This window comes from Chiroxiphia lanceolata, chromosome 3 (genome assembly GCF_009829145.1).
Source record: "Chiroxiphia lanceolata isolate bChiLan1 chromosome 3, bChiLan1.pri, whole genome shotgun sequence".
Lineage (NCBI taxonomy): Eukaryota > Metazoa > Chordata > Aves > Passeriformes > Pipridae > Chiroxiphia > Chiroxiphia lanceolata.
Genome location: NC_045639.1, coordinates 64,177,802 through 64,194,529, shown reverse-complemented (window position 1 = coordinate 64,194,529; position 16,728 = coordinate 64,177,802). Strand labels below are relative to the sequence as shown.

Here is a 16,728-nt window from a genome sequence, read left to right as displayed (position 1 = left end):
GTGTTCTCCTTAATTACTGCCAATAAAATTATTCTCCAAGACTGAAGACACTTTATTCACCTCATAAAATAGATAAAGCACTGTTTTGAGGTTGTGATCTATAGAGTATCCCAGCAATAACTCTAGATTCAGGGATTTATTTTTCCTCTTTCTGCTTTAAATAAAACCACTATGCTTCAGGTTACAAAAAATAGTCTGCTTTTATGATAAGGGTTTTGGTCTGGACATCATCCTTGTTCATTCAAGCTTAGCCCATCCGTCAAAGAGAATGAGGTACGATAATGCCTCCCTTAGTGCATAAGGTGCCAGGCAAACATTAATCACCTCAAATATTCAACACTTCATGTAGAAGTGTTCCTTTATTTGGTTTACATGAATAGTAACAAACTACCAAGATACTTGATTAGGAAGTATATGCAGTCTTAAAAATCCTTACTTTCCTGTGTCCTTTGAAATATTTGTATTTGTCAAAAACATCCACTTAAGAAAGAGCTATATAAAACACCAAGTTGCAGAGCGAAAAGAAGTCCCCAGTGATCTGGTTAATAAACTCTACAGAGGCCTCTACAGAGGCCCACTGATGAGGCTTGAAGAGGTGATAGAGAGGTGAAAGAGTTCATGCAAATAAACATGCAAATAAGGCTTTGATTAATTTATGAACTACAGTTTGATCAAATATGGTGACTGAAGTGGGGGATTTACAGTGCTAAATATATGTTTATGTAGCAGAGTAATGCAAAATGCAATAAGAAAACACACAGCTCAGAAAAGTCACCAAGGTTTCTAGGAGTTTCTCCCAGACAGCTTTATAAGTTTTCCCTATGGAGTCTTTGATGTCAAAATGTTTTGGACTGAGCTATACAGCTCACTAATCAGCACCTTCATTTTCAGACACGGGGAAAAAACTGTGAAGATTTGATGCCTATTATGGGAAACAGCAATGGCTACATGAGCAAGTGCTCTCAGGATCTGAGGGACAGGCTCAGATGGGCTGGTCATCAGTGCTACTTCAGGGTATCAGGATCCTGTGGTGCATTTATGGCTGTATTCAGCATTGAGTAGCAGGTCGAGATCTTGTTCTCAGCAGCAGTAATGCATTTGGCATAGATGAATGTGTGGAGCTCTGGTTGGTAACGCTTTGATTAACATGTTGGAATTTTTACAGAGACTTTTGTCTCCTTTTCCCAAAATGTAAGAAATTTGATATAACTTGGCCTGCACTTTGATATTTAAAAGAAATTCCTGCCTGCCCATTTCTGAAGGCTGGTTGGAGAATGTCTAACCTCGTTTGTCATGTTAGGAGGACCTGTAAATAACTTAATAATTGACGTTGCTGATACATTAAATATGAGCCCAGGAGATAAAAAGCAGTGCTGTGGGAGCACTCAACAAAGGACACACTGAGGAAGCTTGTTCAGGGCTGGCAAACCCCTTTTTCATTGGATTTAAAGAAATTCGTGCCAGGGAGAAAAAAAATTTTGGGTCTTCTCTCTCTTTCTTTTTCTCTGCTCTCCCTCTCCCCTCAATCCTTTGAAAAGAGCATCAGGTTGAGCATATGTGTTCCATTCAGGGAAAGATGGGGCAGAGCTGTCGCTCAAGTCTCTTTTCTAATTTTCCAGCACAATGCCATCATTACAGGCAGCCATAGATTACAGGCAGTCCATGGAGAGGGCCACAGGACCCCAGAGAGGTTGAGTATACAGTTCTGGTCCAGATAACTAAGCTCATGTACGTGGAGTGTGTGTACATTAGGAGTAGAATAGACATAGAAGAACAATATATGCACCACAGGATTTGAAGATTGCTATAATTTAATTTAAATTTGTGAATAAAGGAGTGAATGAATATAGGTTCTAGGATTTTGAAAATATATCTAACAATAAGATTATTCCTCCTTTGCTTTACATATTTTTTTCATCTTTCAATACTGCTTGAACTAACTCTTCATTCAGTTCTTTGTTTGAAATAGCATAGAATGACTATAACTTAGAATAGTTATAGACTATAACTCAGATAAAATAATTATAAACTATATATAGACTATAGTCTGTTGGAGATACCCAAAAGACGAATACATTCCTCCTCACAAAGATAAGCAGATGTGGACTTTTGTAGACAGTTTGAGAATATGTATTTAAGCCTTATGTTATATTATGTTGTATTTCATATTTTATTCTATTATCCTTTCATGGTCAGATTATGTGACCAATACATCTGTTCTAGAACAAGCAGCAGTCACAAGTATTGAGGCCATGTTGCTGAGAACACAGCTGCGTTGGGCAGGGCACGTCTCCAGGATGAAGGACCACCGCCTCCCTAAGATCTTGCTTTATGGTGAACTTGCCACTGGCTGCCGCAAGAGAGGAGCCCTGAAGAGAAGATACAAGGACTCCCTGAAACAACATCTCAGCCTTGGCCATATTGACCACCATAACTGGTCTACTCTGGCCTCCAATTGGGAGGCCTGGAGACACACCATCTCTAACGGTGCTGATGCTTTTGAGAAAGCACGCAGGATCACCCTTGAGGAGAAAAGACAATGCAGAAAGAATTGTGCCTTGCAGAATATACCACCTAAGGAGTCTTTCTGCTGTGCCTTTTGCAACCGGACATGTCTATCTTGAATTGGCATTTTTAGCCACCAACACACTTGCAATAAACGCGGGTAGAGCCGTTCCCAAATCTTCATTCGCGAAGCCTAGACATGATGATGATGATGATTATCTCTTATTTCTCATGTATACAAACCCTGTTTTCTTATTGGTCGACATTTGGTGCATTGCAGCGGTTATCTATGTATGGTTATGTTTTCCCTTTATGGTTATAATTTACATGCTCTGCCTTAACTCCACCTTTTGTTCTAGCACCTTCCCTACCCTACCATATATAAGGCAGAGGCCATTTTATATTGGGGCCTTCTTTTTACTTGCTTTTAACTTGTTCAGTTGTGTTCGTTTACATTTTGCCCATAATAAAGCCGTCTTGCCAGTCTCACCTGCAAACTTGTGGACCTACTTATTCATAGCACACACCACAATAGTCTGTATATATAGTATATATATATATATATATACACACTCTATATATGCTATATATATATATATACATATATATATAGTATATATAATATGTATAATATAGACTACATATAGTCTATATATAGACTATATCTATATATTATAGACTGTATCTATATATCTATAGACTTACAATACTTATAGACCATAACTTAGAATAAATATTAAACTTTCTATATAATGTAGGTCTTTTTACTCTGAAGTACCTGAATAACATGTCAAATAAGTTATCCATAACTCACTTCATTCAAATAAAGCTATTTGTAATAAGGAGGAAAGAAATAAGATTAATAAAAAGCACCCAGCAAAATAATTGATGAAAGGAAATTTAGCTGAGTTAACCATCTATTCTGTCCAAATTACAAAAACCAATGCATGGGAAATATTTGACAAAAATAAGTAGCATAAAAAGATTTGGACCATCTCTCCTGTTGAAGATGGTTGACTGGATGAAGCTCTGGGGTTTTAGCTATAGCTTTCACAGAGCCCAGAAAGCACATTTCCTACTCATATATTTATAAACTTTACTTTATTCCTATGTCCAAAGATTTATGCAAGGATTCAGTTGAGACTTTGTTGACTGGTTCCTATTAAAGAACTACCATTGTTCAGACAGGGAAGGTTTTCTGAAGGTTCTTAACTATTACCCAGAGTGGTTTTGTGATATTTATTTAATTAATTTTGAGACTTCCAAACGTTAATTGGCTCACCATATTCTGTCTTTCTCCCCCTCCTGCTTTTTTCATGACATAAATACTGTAGAATATTTTAACCAATTAAATTTTGATTGGTTGAGATTTATAGTGGGATTGATAGTGATTATTTTAAAATTAGCACCTTAATTCCTTTTCTTGAGGTTTTCAGCAAGTTTTATATTCTATTTTGTAGTCTTACCTTTTTCTTTTAAAAATGTAGGATTCTTTTCTTCCTTTTCTTTAGCATGTACTGTAAAAATAATAAATAGAGTGATAAAAGGTTAACATCTCATACATCTGGGGTAATGATTGATTGAACAATTGATGGTTTCTAACTGACACAAGATACCAATTAAATGCGTAGAACAAAACTGATTTTCATAAGTTTTAGCATGCTCACAAAGTGAAACCACAATTTTTATTAAGTTTGATGAAAGACAAAATCACCTAAAACTTATTTCACTTGGCAGTTTGTAATAAATATCATCAAGTTTCCTAAATGCTAAGTTTGGACTTGTCAGCTTTTATACAGATGTTACCAGGACTCTCTTTGCACTTCTAATCCAGGTAATGCCAATTAAGTTTCACAGTAAATTTAGTGAAATAATATTATGCACATGAATTCCTAACTAAACTATACTCTAAAAACAAAATGTCCAGTGCATTTCAAGATCTTAGAGTTATATACAAATTTGTTCTGCCAGGTTACCTTTATCTTTTGTAGCTGCTGGAGATTTCAATTCTTTCTCTTTTCCAGGATCTGTAAAAGAAGCAGTCACACTGATAAAGCGACAGTTAGAAGCCATAACTGGCTATAACTATAAGATTTAACCATAAGAGAAAATGAAGCATCTAGATCTTATGAGAGACTAAAACTATATATTGGAAGATATGGTAAAAAATTGAGTTCTTGAGAGATTTGTACCAAATTCACCTTTTTCCACCCAGAAAGTTCAGTCCACAAAATGTGTTGGAACTGACATCAAGAAATAAATGTTTCATTATTTTTCTCCTTCTACATTTTGTTTCAAAATAGGCAATACTCAATACTTCCAGACAATATGATTTTTAAAGTAGAAGACTTGGGAAAGAAATTTGTTAAACAAGGTCAAAAGTGTAATTTTATTGTAAAAAAGCTGTCTCTTCTATTCCTTACTACATCCCAGACATCTGCTTCAGAAAATACTGCTGTCTTGCTTTGACCTTCGTGTTTTGTACTCATCAGTACAATTCAGTCAATTGTTTTCAAAAGGAGAAAATAGACTATTTACTGTAGATATCTGTGAATCATATAGAGTGGAACTCAGTATCTCTAAAAGTCTTAATAAAATATCAATGCCATTTTTAAAATATTAAGTTAATGACAGAAATCTGTGCCAACAGAAAGAAAACTCAGTGGGAAGACTGAAAAACTTGTTCTTCTGTGCTCATGAGTCATGCAAAATTCCCAAGAGATTCCATGTTCAGTGCAATAGTGTCTACAAAAAGAAAGAGGATAGTGAAAGACAGACCTCCAGCCAAAATAAGCCACCTTATGCATGATATAAAGCCTTTACTTTCAGAAGCCTGCCTGTAAGAACTTAAAGTTGCTGTGCACCTCTATTATTAGGAACATAGTTACTCAAACTGTTGTGGAAGATTTTACATTAATGAGGCATTTTGATAAAGAGACATTAAACAATTCTGTACTGAAAGCTTAAGTCATTGTTGACAAAGCTTGAAGTCCCGCGTGATCCCAAACAAGGAAACATTTGGAAAGGTGCTTCAGAGGTAGTTGTCATCTTCAGGAGAAAAAAAATTTTTTAGACATTGTGGCACGTGACACATGTGCTGCTGAAGAATTTGAAGAAGTGAAACAGGATTGACCTGGAAATGGGAATTTAAACCGTAAATAAATCCTAGTAAATTCTGTAAGATTGAACTCATCAAGGTCTATTAGAAAGTCTGCCGTAACTTGACAAAATGACAACATGTAGCACAAATTCCATGTCAAAAGCCTTGTGCTGATTTGCAGTGTAAGCTCATATTGAAATCAGAATACGTGACTGACACCTACAGTGAGCATAGGAAGTGTGGAGAGAATAATTTTTTGTGTAAAATAATAAATATAAAATTTATAAATATGTTTGTGTACTGCTATTTCATAAGTCTCTTCTTTTTGTCCAGGAAAAATGTATAGTATTGGGATGAAACTTCTTGGGCATAAACAGATAGGAATTTCTTAACATATGCATTCTTACTATTATCAGCTATGTTGTATCACTTTTAGTCTGTCTAATCAATCATAATCTGCAATTCTGACTAGCACCAGGAGTTATTTTTTTTATTATTATTTATAGATCTGAAATCACTTTTTCAGTTATAGGGAGAAGCAATACATAAAATATGGCTTACTTCCTTGTTTCATCTTTGGTTTATCTGAGGAAAGAGAAGAGAAGGGAAACAAAAATGAAGAGAGAAAAGAAAAAGGAAATGTTAGAATGCATGTTCACATGGGAAATTACTTTTAATATAATCAGCTAATGAAAATGTATTTAAGTGCATGCTGACCCTAAGTGCTTAAATATGTGTTGAGAGTGATTTCTACTCCACTGGCTCTTGGCAGTGTATGTGAATAAAGTTCTGTTTCCCATCTCCTGCCTTGTGTACACACAACAAGAGTGTGAAAACCCCCAGTGTCATGTGATGTGCTTTAACCAATGGCAATGGTCTCCTTTCTTAGTACTACTGAATATCACAAGAAAAGAATTTTTGCCTTTTCATCATGACTTTTAAATATTAATTCTCAGTAACAGGCGGTAACTCCCTGGCAACCGTCTGACATTTGCTCATGTCATTTTTCAAACACATAGGACAAAGAGTTAAAGTTAAGTGCCTTCTTACTCACCTTTTAACAGTTAAAAATATTACATACAACTTTGCTTTACAACTAATAGAAGATCAATGAACTGAAATGTTGCTACAACCTTTCAGCCCACTTCCAGACATAGGGATTTGCAATAGATTGGTAGATCACTAAAACCTTCATGTTTGAAACAGTGAAGGTGTGTTCTGATTGCTAAGCAAATCCAGCTGCCAACACTCCAGATTTTTCTGCAAGTCTTTTTATAGTGTTTTTCTCTAGATTACAAATCCCAATTTGTCTAGGTCTGAATCCCTCTACTTTTTGAAATGTATCCTGATGCACAATAATACTCTGTGAGGAGCATGGTTAGTTCATGCTGATGTTCAAAAAATGTCCTGGATGTTTTTTTGACTTGTTTGTCTTTGAGCGATCAATGTATTGGCAGTAGCTTCATACATATAGGGTGCAGAAGTGAGAATCAGAGGCAATTGCTGCCTGAAAGTGTTTATGCTCACTTCTGTGCATCAGAGGAACTGAGCAGCTGCTAGTACACGAAAGTAGCTGCAGAAATAGTGGTGACAGACATTACATATTGCTCTTATTCCTTTGACTTGGAGAGATTAGATGCTGCTGGCATGGGGAGATAGTTCTGCTGCTGCTGACTGCTGTCATGGGAAACAGTTTGCCCCCCCTTTGAATTCCTTGGGGAATTTGCCCCCCTTTTGAATTCTAAACCACAACCTGTGGTTTAGAAATCTCTGCTCCGTGCCAACCATGTGAAACTAAAGTTTGTACTGCTCAGTCTGTGCTCTTTATGGTACAGTTAAAGTATTTGGCAGACAAAGTCCCATCTAATGGTGGTACATTGTAGAAAGGACAAATCTTGCAGCAATCACACACCTCATTGTTGCATCAGACAGCCAAACAGAGGGGAGGCAATGTAGGTGGCCGGTAAGTAAGTACTTGTGTGGAAAATAGTGTGGAGACACTCAGACTAACAATGACTGAAATCTAGGCCAAGGCCCACCTAATTATAACATTTTCCATGACAACTACCAAGCTGCTGACAGCTGCTGCAGGGTATCTCTGCTGGCTTGAGTAATACTGAAGAAAACAAGCTGAGAAACTGGAGAAAAGAAAGGGATAATAGCTCATCTGACCAAAGCAACATCAGTAAGTATGTCTCAGACCTTATTCTGATGGTTACTGGTAAGTTCATCATCAGGGCTTTAACTGCCAATTTGAGCATAAGTAAGTACAAAAATCACCTTGGTAGCTTGTTAGTAATAAAATACAATAGACAAAGATGTGTATCACATTAGGGAAGTCAGGGTTGATAAGGTTTGGGTATTTACATCAGTCTTTTACCATGCTCCTTACCATACTAAACTAAAAAAGTAGGATTGCTTTTAACAAACATACAAGAAGCAAGTGTGCAGGATATAATGCTGAAGGTAATAATAATAAAAAATCTAAGTGTATATGATGGGAAAAGACACATTTATCTCAACGGTTTAAGGCTTCAATACTTCTCTTTTTATATTCAGCATCATCACTCAATGGTTTGAGCTTTGTTTTAGCTTGGGTATAAGCGGTCCCTTGGTGTTCCTGCTCTCGTTGTTTTGGGATACTGTATGCAGACTTTGCGTCCCTCTGAACTATGCGCCATCAACACATGAAATTCTTGTAGGCTTTCCTCTGGTGTTCCCACTCAGGCATTCCCACTCAAGCCTCATCCATACCAATCCTAAGCTTTTCATGAAAAACTTCTAGAAGGTCAGGTCTCACAAGCTTTTGAGTTTCTCTAAAGTGGACCTTTGTGACTTTTCATGGGGCTAACGTTTCATCTGGGACAGGAAGGGCAACTCAGCTGACTTTAGGGGGCCTCTGAGCCTTTACCTCATTGTGACTTACGCTTTAAGACTAAATAGCAAAGGCTGATCCCTGCCCAGGCTACAGAGGCAGGAAGCCCCTTGCAGGATTGGCAGGACACAAAGTTGCAACACAGAACCTTTAAGCTGAAGTGGGCACCTGAAGCCTTTTATTGGGGTTGCAGTTTTGTGGAAGTGGGACAAGCCAGTTTCATAGTGGAAATTTCCTGTTGTTCTGATAAACACAGCAAAGCCCTGAAAAATACTCTCAAAGCAACGGATTTAAAGGTTACCGTCATCCAGCTCTCTGAATCTGAGGTTATTGTTTCTGTGTACCTGTCTTTTAAGAAAGGTAACGTCAACATGCTTTTCTTTTTACCTTGCTCTGTTGCCTTTGTTGCTTTTGCTTCCTTCTTTTCAGGTCCTGATGCAAATAAAAGATATGGTTTAAGTAAGATTTTAGTCAGAAGTGTTGCTACATCAGAAAAAGCTCTTCTTAAATGCAATCATGAGATTTTCCCCCTCCAGTATACGAATACATAATAGATATCTTTTACCTGCCTGAAAAAGGGTAATATTTTTTTTTTCCTTTCAGAATATAAATAGTAGCATTTTCTTCTAGACCTTGTCTAGTGGAATGTGTCCCTGCCCCGTCCAGGGGGATTGGAACTCAATGATCTTTAAAGTCCCTTCCAAACCCAAACCATTCTATGATTCCATGATGTCAGGTGAAAGAGATGCTAAACTGCAGCACGTCATGTAATGGAGAAGGGAGAAAAGCAAGCAGGTTTTTACTTTGTGAAGGTTCCCCAAGCAAGCATGGTTTTATGTTTGCTGCAACAGAAACCTCCACTCTGCATCCCTAACACAGCAAAATATTTCCCTGTATTCTCAATTTTAAGCATGTTGTTAGTCTCAGTGAGGATAACAGGCCACAGGTTGGCTGTACATTATGACACCTAACTTGATCCTTATGAATACTGAGATTTCTGCGTACAAGGGAGACACGCGAACCAGGCCACTTGTGCAGCAGAGCTGCTAGACCTTTACTGATGCTAGGGGAAGTAGTTGTAACAGGTCAGGATACCTGGACATATCCAATTGCTCGTTCCCAAGCTTCACCTTGCACAGTTCCTAATTCAATTGCACAGCTTGAGAGACAAGGGACAGAGATAATTTGTTCATGGCTCCAAACTAAGGGTTAAATTATCTAAAAAGAGGTGGTGCAAGAAGGAATCCCTTCAGACTTTGCTCTCTTAGGAAATATGGGTATATTTTATAGTTTCTGACAATTTACATAGCAGGTTTGGCAATGTACAAGATTATATATTTAGGACAAACCACATATTTTCTAATTGAATTATTCAGGGTTACATTTTGCATACCTATGAATACATGTGTTTAGCTATAAATGGCACTGCCAACATTTCACTTTTGTGGAACCAAACTTTTGTAGTCATAATTTATGACTATTATGCTAAGTGAAAAGCCTTACTTTAATTTAAAAATGTATCCTCTTAAAGTGTTTGAGACAAAAAAAAATGTGGCATTAAGAAAATAAGCTTCACTGTCATTGCCTTATTTAAAAGTATTGCAAAGAATAGATAATCAGCGTAAGTGGCAGGATGTAAAGTGGACAGAGAAAATTAATTTACATCTGATAAGTATAGAAATGTCTTTGCAGCTTCAGAGGTATTAGCACATAACAACCTCTCAGCTTTTCATGTCAACCTGTCAAGCAAAAAAGTATTTTTAGCAAAATGGTTTCTTGCAACAAGTCACAGTTGAAAATTAAGAGTTTGCCTTCTAGAGATAAGGTAAATTCTGAGGATCATGTTTTGTTACCGTTATTTATGCTGGGAAAGTCAGGGAATTCAAAGGACCTGTGAAGAGCCTCCATATGTGCTCACTACTTTTGAAGGAATGTCCTGGTGGTGCCTCTGGGGCCAGGCTTGCAGTCCAGGCAACAGGGAAGCATTCTGAAGTTGCTGGGCATGATGGCTCAAGAGGATTAGCTTAGGTAGTAAATGATGGCCTGTCTGCAATGTCTTCTGGTGGGCTGGAGGCCAAAAGAATGATCTGTTCCCAGATTCCCTGAATCCTGAGACTCAGTGAAATGTCAAGTATGGACAGATGAACTACTTCACGTTGAGTGGGAGGGACCAACTCACAGATGTCAATCACTCCCTTGCCACTTGCTCTTGTTTATCCCAGGATGCTGTGAGGTGTGCTGTGTTTGTGAGCAAGCTTCATGTAAACAGTGAAATATTGCACTTCTGCACCTCAGTTACCCTGAAAATAAAGTCTAGGTTGAAAAGATGTCTGACTCAATCCTCAAAAAAAAAAAAAGAGGAGTATTCCATTTCTATCCAAGTACCTAATTTTGTATTGGTGTTCATGGACACATAGAAAGTTGAAGAGGAGCGAAGTCCCTTAATATGTATTGTATATCTCTGCTATTAACATCCATGTTACTTAGGCCCAGATCAGCAGTGCTACTTGTATTAACAACGAACTAGGTGAGTCTGAGCACTGAGCCCTGCCACTGAGCAAACTGATATCACAGTGCTTCTAAAAATCCTACTGAAGTGGTCAACATCTTGAAGAATAACCTTATTTTAATATGGAGAGAAATATATAAAAAGTGCCACCAGAAACCTGTCCCATTTGTATTCCAAAACACATTTTAGCATCTAAAGCTGTGAAAGCACCTATGACAAGAGTAAAATGAGTTATTGAGAACTTTGTTTCTCCAAAACATGTTTGTGCTTTTTAGCTAAAAGGAAAGCAGTTTTGGTTTGTAAAGTTTCTAAAACCGGAATAGTAGTGGAGTAAAAGCATTTTCTGACTATTGAACTGCAGGTTAGAAGAGCTATACAGCTCTCTGAGAAGATCAGGTATTCAGAGTCATCAAAGTTGTGTGGTGGGGATAGACCATGAGTATGGTTATGATGAAGGAACCAGCCATCCTTGAGAAATGTTGAGTCTACTATAACTAGTACTATTGTACTATAGTATTCTGTGTATCAGTGCACTCACTTCTGTGAGTGTTAGTAAATAGGAACTTGCTGAGACAGAACAGAGCTTGAGTAACTTTTGGGAACTGCCAAGTAGCATCACCTGGACATGGCAGAGCAATATCTAGAAGGACAAAGAGGACATTCCATTATTCTCTTTGCTTTTAAACACGGGAGGTGTGAGCTGCTCTGGTAATGCTGAGAGGTCTTTTATCATCAAGGTAATAGTTGCCACTTTGACAGTATACATAAATAGAAAGCCTGCACACATATTCGGTGTTTAAAATAAGACTCAAACTCTGTTTCTATCAGAACAGTGACAAGTTTTCTAAATAGCTTAAGATGTCATCCCTTCCACTGGGCAATTTCAAAGTTCATGCCGCTTCCGAATGGCAGCCTAAAAGATGATCTCTTGGTAAAAAATGGTCCTGTTGCAGGTGTTCCCTATTTGAAAAGTTGATCCTTTAGCCATATGACTTAAGTAAAATGAATGTGTTATAAGGTATCATATTCTCCTCAGCAGAATATCAAGCATTAAAAAAAAAAAGAAATTCAACCCTCTCCCAATAAAACCAAACCAAAAACCACAAAAAACCCCTGCCTGAAACAATACGAAATAAAATAAATGCATATGAAGGTAAAACTAGAAATTTGCCAGAGATCCATGTTTTCAGTAAGATATGTTTTCAAAAGATAGATTAAGTAAATGGAGTGAAACGCCTGTTTATATTTTTGCTATATCTCAGCAAAATTCTTGACAACTTGGCATAATGTTGATCAAATGGGTAATTCATTTGGTAATTGTTTCTCTGATTCCATCATAAGCTCTTAGAAATCAAATGAGAGACAACTCAGCAGATACTGTTTTATGCTGAAAGTGTCCAGGAGAGCAATTCATCAGTCAAATATTTCTGCACTCTCAATAGTTGTAGGCTACAGTCAAATTCATCAGAATATTTTTATCCCAAAAGAGTCAAGTTGCATAACTAGCATCCACAGCAGAAATATGCATACCAAAATGTCACTGATTTTAAAGATACTTTGAGATATTTGCTCAGTGTGAAGGAAGGCTGAAAGGAATCACTCTGACTGGAAATAACAAACGCTTCACTCACTGAAACCTGAGGTCAGAGGCTCCTTATCGTGATCTCACTAATTCAAGAGGTCATTAACTTAAGAAATGTATATTATGGTTTAGGAACTGTTCCTGTTATATGGAGAAATGAAAAAAATTCATGCTGTAGTGGCTTGTGAGAAAATGAAAGAAAACTCGTATGAGTTTGATAGTTCTTCAAAAATACAAGCTAATGGGAATGACCTCCTTCTGTGTCAGGGGATTATTTTTTTTTAATTATCAAAGAAGAGAATTTCGTTAAAAGCCTTGTTTGTTTTCAGAACAGGACTGTGTGCCTTCCAAAAATGTACTTAAAAATTTAAAATTTGTCACCATCTACTGAATATTGAAAATCACTTTGTGCCTAGAGAGCTGCTACATCTAAAAGGATTAACAGCAAAAAAAATAAGAAAAAAGCAAATAAATATCAAGGAAGAACAAATAAATATGGACTGAAAAGCAATGATCTTGATTAGATTTAGTGAAAGTTATAGCAAATAAGCAATACTAGAATTTGTCTGCATCACAAGAAACATAGAAGAAAATAGCATTCCTTTCTGATTATTACTAAGTGGTAAAAGACACAGCTGTAACATTTTTTTATAAATACAATTTTCCCCTGGAGTATAGGCTATGTCTGAGTTTCAAAATTAGCAACATAAAGTTAAATTTAGATTACTTGTTAACAAATAATTTTTAAGAAATCAACAATTACCCCAGAGCTAAAATCAGTTATTTCTATTTAATGAAGATTAAAACAAAGTTGTTATTTACTCAGACACTGGAGAATAATTTCAGGTTCAACATTAGGTTCATCCTATGGTAAAACTAAGATAGTTGAGACTAACACTTTCAGCTGTGAGACTGTTCTTTTGACAACAGAAATAGGAGAATTATTATTGTATTATATAAGTGAAACCCAAAATTTCTACTTATCCTTAATTAACTGTGAAGTTCCTAAAAGTTTTTTTCAAAGCCCCTTAATTCAGGATCTCATAAGGAAGAGTTCACTTCCATCCTTCAAAATGCTGGTGGCATGATGAAGACCTATTACTTATGCAAATATTTGCTTCTTATCTAAATAAATATGAAATATGAAAAAAATGAGGCTACTCACAGCAATAAAGCATAGAGTTAAATGCTCTGTAGTTTGAAAACCTCTACTAATTCTGTTTGTAAACTTTACAAGTGACCTAAATAAAGTAACATTTAATAAAAGGGCAAATACCATAATTGGGATAACAATTTCAAAAGGTATGTGACAACATATCCCAAAAGCAACCAAAGAGAACTTCAAGTTCACTGAAAGGGACTTAATTTTGCAAGAAATAATTGCTTCACTTCTTTTCAGACTGTGGTGGTCACAGGCTTGACAGAAATGGGTTCACAGATATTGAAATGTTGATGACTCCTGCATACTTCAGCATTACAGAAGAAATAATGTCTCAAAAAAATTACTCAGAGGCTTTAAGCAATTAAAAAGCTATCCACCTTTTTTCAACCTTTATTCAGTCACACAGTAGCAAGACTACTTTTATATTCAGCTTTGGCTTTCTAGAATTTGCTAAAAATGCAAAAGCTTAATACCACATTTTTTCCCTTTAGTTTCTGTGTTTGTCTGGTGGGAGTATAAAGAGAACAAATACTTAAATTACTCTGGTTCCTGTTTTGCTCAATACAATTAGCTGCAGAGCAATGACAACATTATGAATTTAGCCATGAATCAGGGAACTTATAACAACATCCAATAAAGGGAATAATGTATCAACTTTGATTTCCTTACATTAATCTCCACAGTTGTGATTCTGCAACCGATCCTCATGCTCCAGAAGAGCACTCTCTTGCAATGCAACCTGACTACTTGTGTCAGTATTTACTGGTTAACGTGAAAGAGGTTTTGGAGGTGAACTCTAAAGTAAAAGATGATGCTTGAATGATAGCAGGGTATTAAACTGGGACATTTCCCCACTTGTGGTGAACAGCTCAGAGACCACAGTCTACAAGGCTAAGCAGTTGATACATGCAGTTCCATTTGTTTGAAAAAGATAGTTTATAATGTACAGTGGTCATTGATATGAATAAACATGGACGGAGAGTGAAAGGCGCTTGTAACTTGGCATTCCATTTTCCATTTGTGTTTAGGTTACAATTGAAATCTTTTATGTTATTGAAGGCAATTTGGAGCTAGTATTTTGCATTGTACATATGCAAAAAGTCAGACAGTGATGTCAACAACTCAATATTTGCTCAACTTGAACTTATGTCCTTAATGTTTCTCACCAGTCCCAGTTCCCTGTGCATTGTGGAAAGGAGCAACCTCTGAAGCAAGCACTGATGCTCTCACACCTCCCCCTTTCTGTCATCAACAGTTCATGTGTAAAAGGAAGGCAAAATCTGGTTCACTGAACCTCCCTGTAAAAGTCCCTTCATTCCTTAAAGAAAACAACACTTCTGTCACTGGGTTTGTGTTGCAGTAGGACTGACAGAAACAGAAATATTACTCTGTGTCATGTCTCTATAGAAGACTGGTTATTTCTCCTTTCTGCCTTTCACAAAAGCCTGATGGTTTAAGTTAGGATTAGAAATTGAATTTGATATAGTTGGAGATTGACAGTTAGTCTATGAACAACTCTAGGAAAAGGCACCTGCTTTGAGATGCTGCAAGGAAGAAGCCATTATAATTTAAAAGGTTGTTTGTTTTAAATGTCACACCTGTTAACAACTTCTTTTCACAAGAAGCTTTTTTCATTAACAGTAAAGTTAACAACAGTCTTCTTCCATTTCTGTTTTAAAACCAAACACAGTTACCCACCTTTTAACTTCGGATTTTCCACAGATGCTATAAAACAAAAGAAAACTCTCAGACACTAATTTTGTGAATGAATAAAGAAATTAAGACTGATCTTAACATCTCTTCTCTTGGTCAATATGCTACCTATGCTATCTACACAGAAGCAGGAGTTCATTTTTTTATGTAGAAAGAAACTGACACACATACATTGCTTGTTTGGATAGTCTCGTGGCAGAGGACTAATTAACCTGCAGATTAAAAGCAGTGGAAAACAAGGTCAATATATAACTTATATATGGAGTTTCAATAGCTCCACTATTTTTAGTAATGTGAACGAGAAAAGGAACAATATGGGTTTTAGAATGAGCACATATTAAACAGAGGTGGAGGGTATAAGATAGAAATCTTTTGACACCTTTAGTAATTTAGCAGAAGATAAGGATTTTTTTCTCCTTTTTTTTATTTTATTGAAAACTTCTAGTACGGATACAGAGGAGGATCCAGTTATGCAAATCTTCCTCGAAAATATGCTTTTTTCAGATAATTTATTATTCTTCATAATTACATTAACTAAATCCAAATTAATTGAACTACCACATTTCTCTTTCTTCATTATTCATACCTTCATTCTGATGCACTGTGGTAGGTTTTTATGCTTTAGAAAAGAACAGATTCATTTTTCTATAAATTGGCTGTCTATTGTAGGTATTTCTTGCTCAGAATTTCTGTCTGAGAAAATGGAGTCATCTGACGAATGAGTCATCTAGCTTAGCTGTAAAAGGAGTTGAAAATCTTTATGATCTCCCAGATTTGGATAAACTTGAGAAGTGGATTCCAGTCAGAAATAAGACCATCTAGCTGCTCTAAAATAAACCAATAAAATGCATGGGTGTTTGGAATAAAAACGTATTAAACAGTCTACTTTTCTCCTCCCTTTTACACTCTGAATCTTCTATTTTATTTTTGTTTCTCCATCCATTTACCGTAACTTTTAAGCAAGCCCCCTTCCTTGAAAAGACAAACCCTTTAAAAGCTGAAATTAAGAATTATCAGCCTCTTGTGCTCCTCAACAGCATTTGATCAGATCTCAGTTCCAGAAGACCAAATGGCTGCATGTCTGCTCCACAGCAATTCAGTTGCTTAAGTTACTTTTATTAAACCAGCAAAACTTTATCTATGGTATTACTTTTTTTATCCTTTTACCTAATCCTGTCTCAACTGAAAATCAAACCAGACAAATGAGACTCTAAAACAGGTCTTACCATGTACTTTTACTTCTTTCTTTGCTGTTTTGGCTGTAAAAACAAACAAAAGGTTG

The 16,728-nt window shown here is 36.4% G+C and overlaps 1 long non-coding RNA gene across 1 annotated transcript; it reads right to left on the bottom strand.

The window, feature by feature from the left end:
- Positions 1 to 3,994: 3,994 nt before the first annotated feature.
- LOC116784370 lies at positions 3,995 to 16,699 on the bottom strand. Its single transcript, XR_004356032.1, has 6 exons — positions 16,673 to 16,699; positions 15,432 to 15,458; positions 8,868 to 8,912; positions 6,167 to 6,190; positions 4,482 to 4,532; positions 3,995 to 4,022 (listed from the first exon to the last, which is right to left on the bottom strand). It is a non-coding gene; the product is annotated as an uncharacterized LOC116784370 (long non-coding RNA).
- Between the last annotated feature and the right edge of the window lie 29 nt (positions 16,700 to 16,728).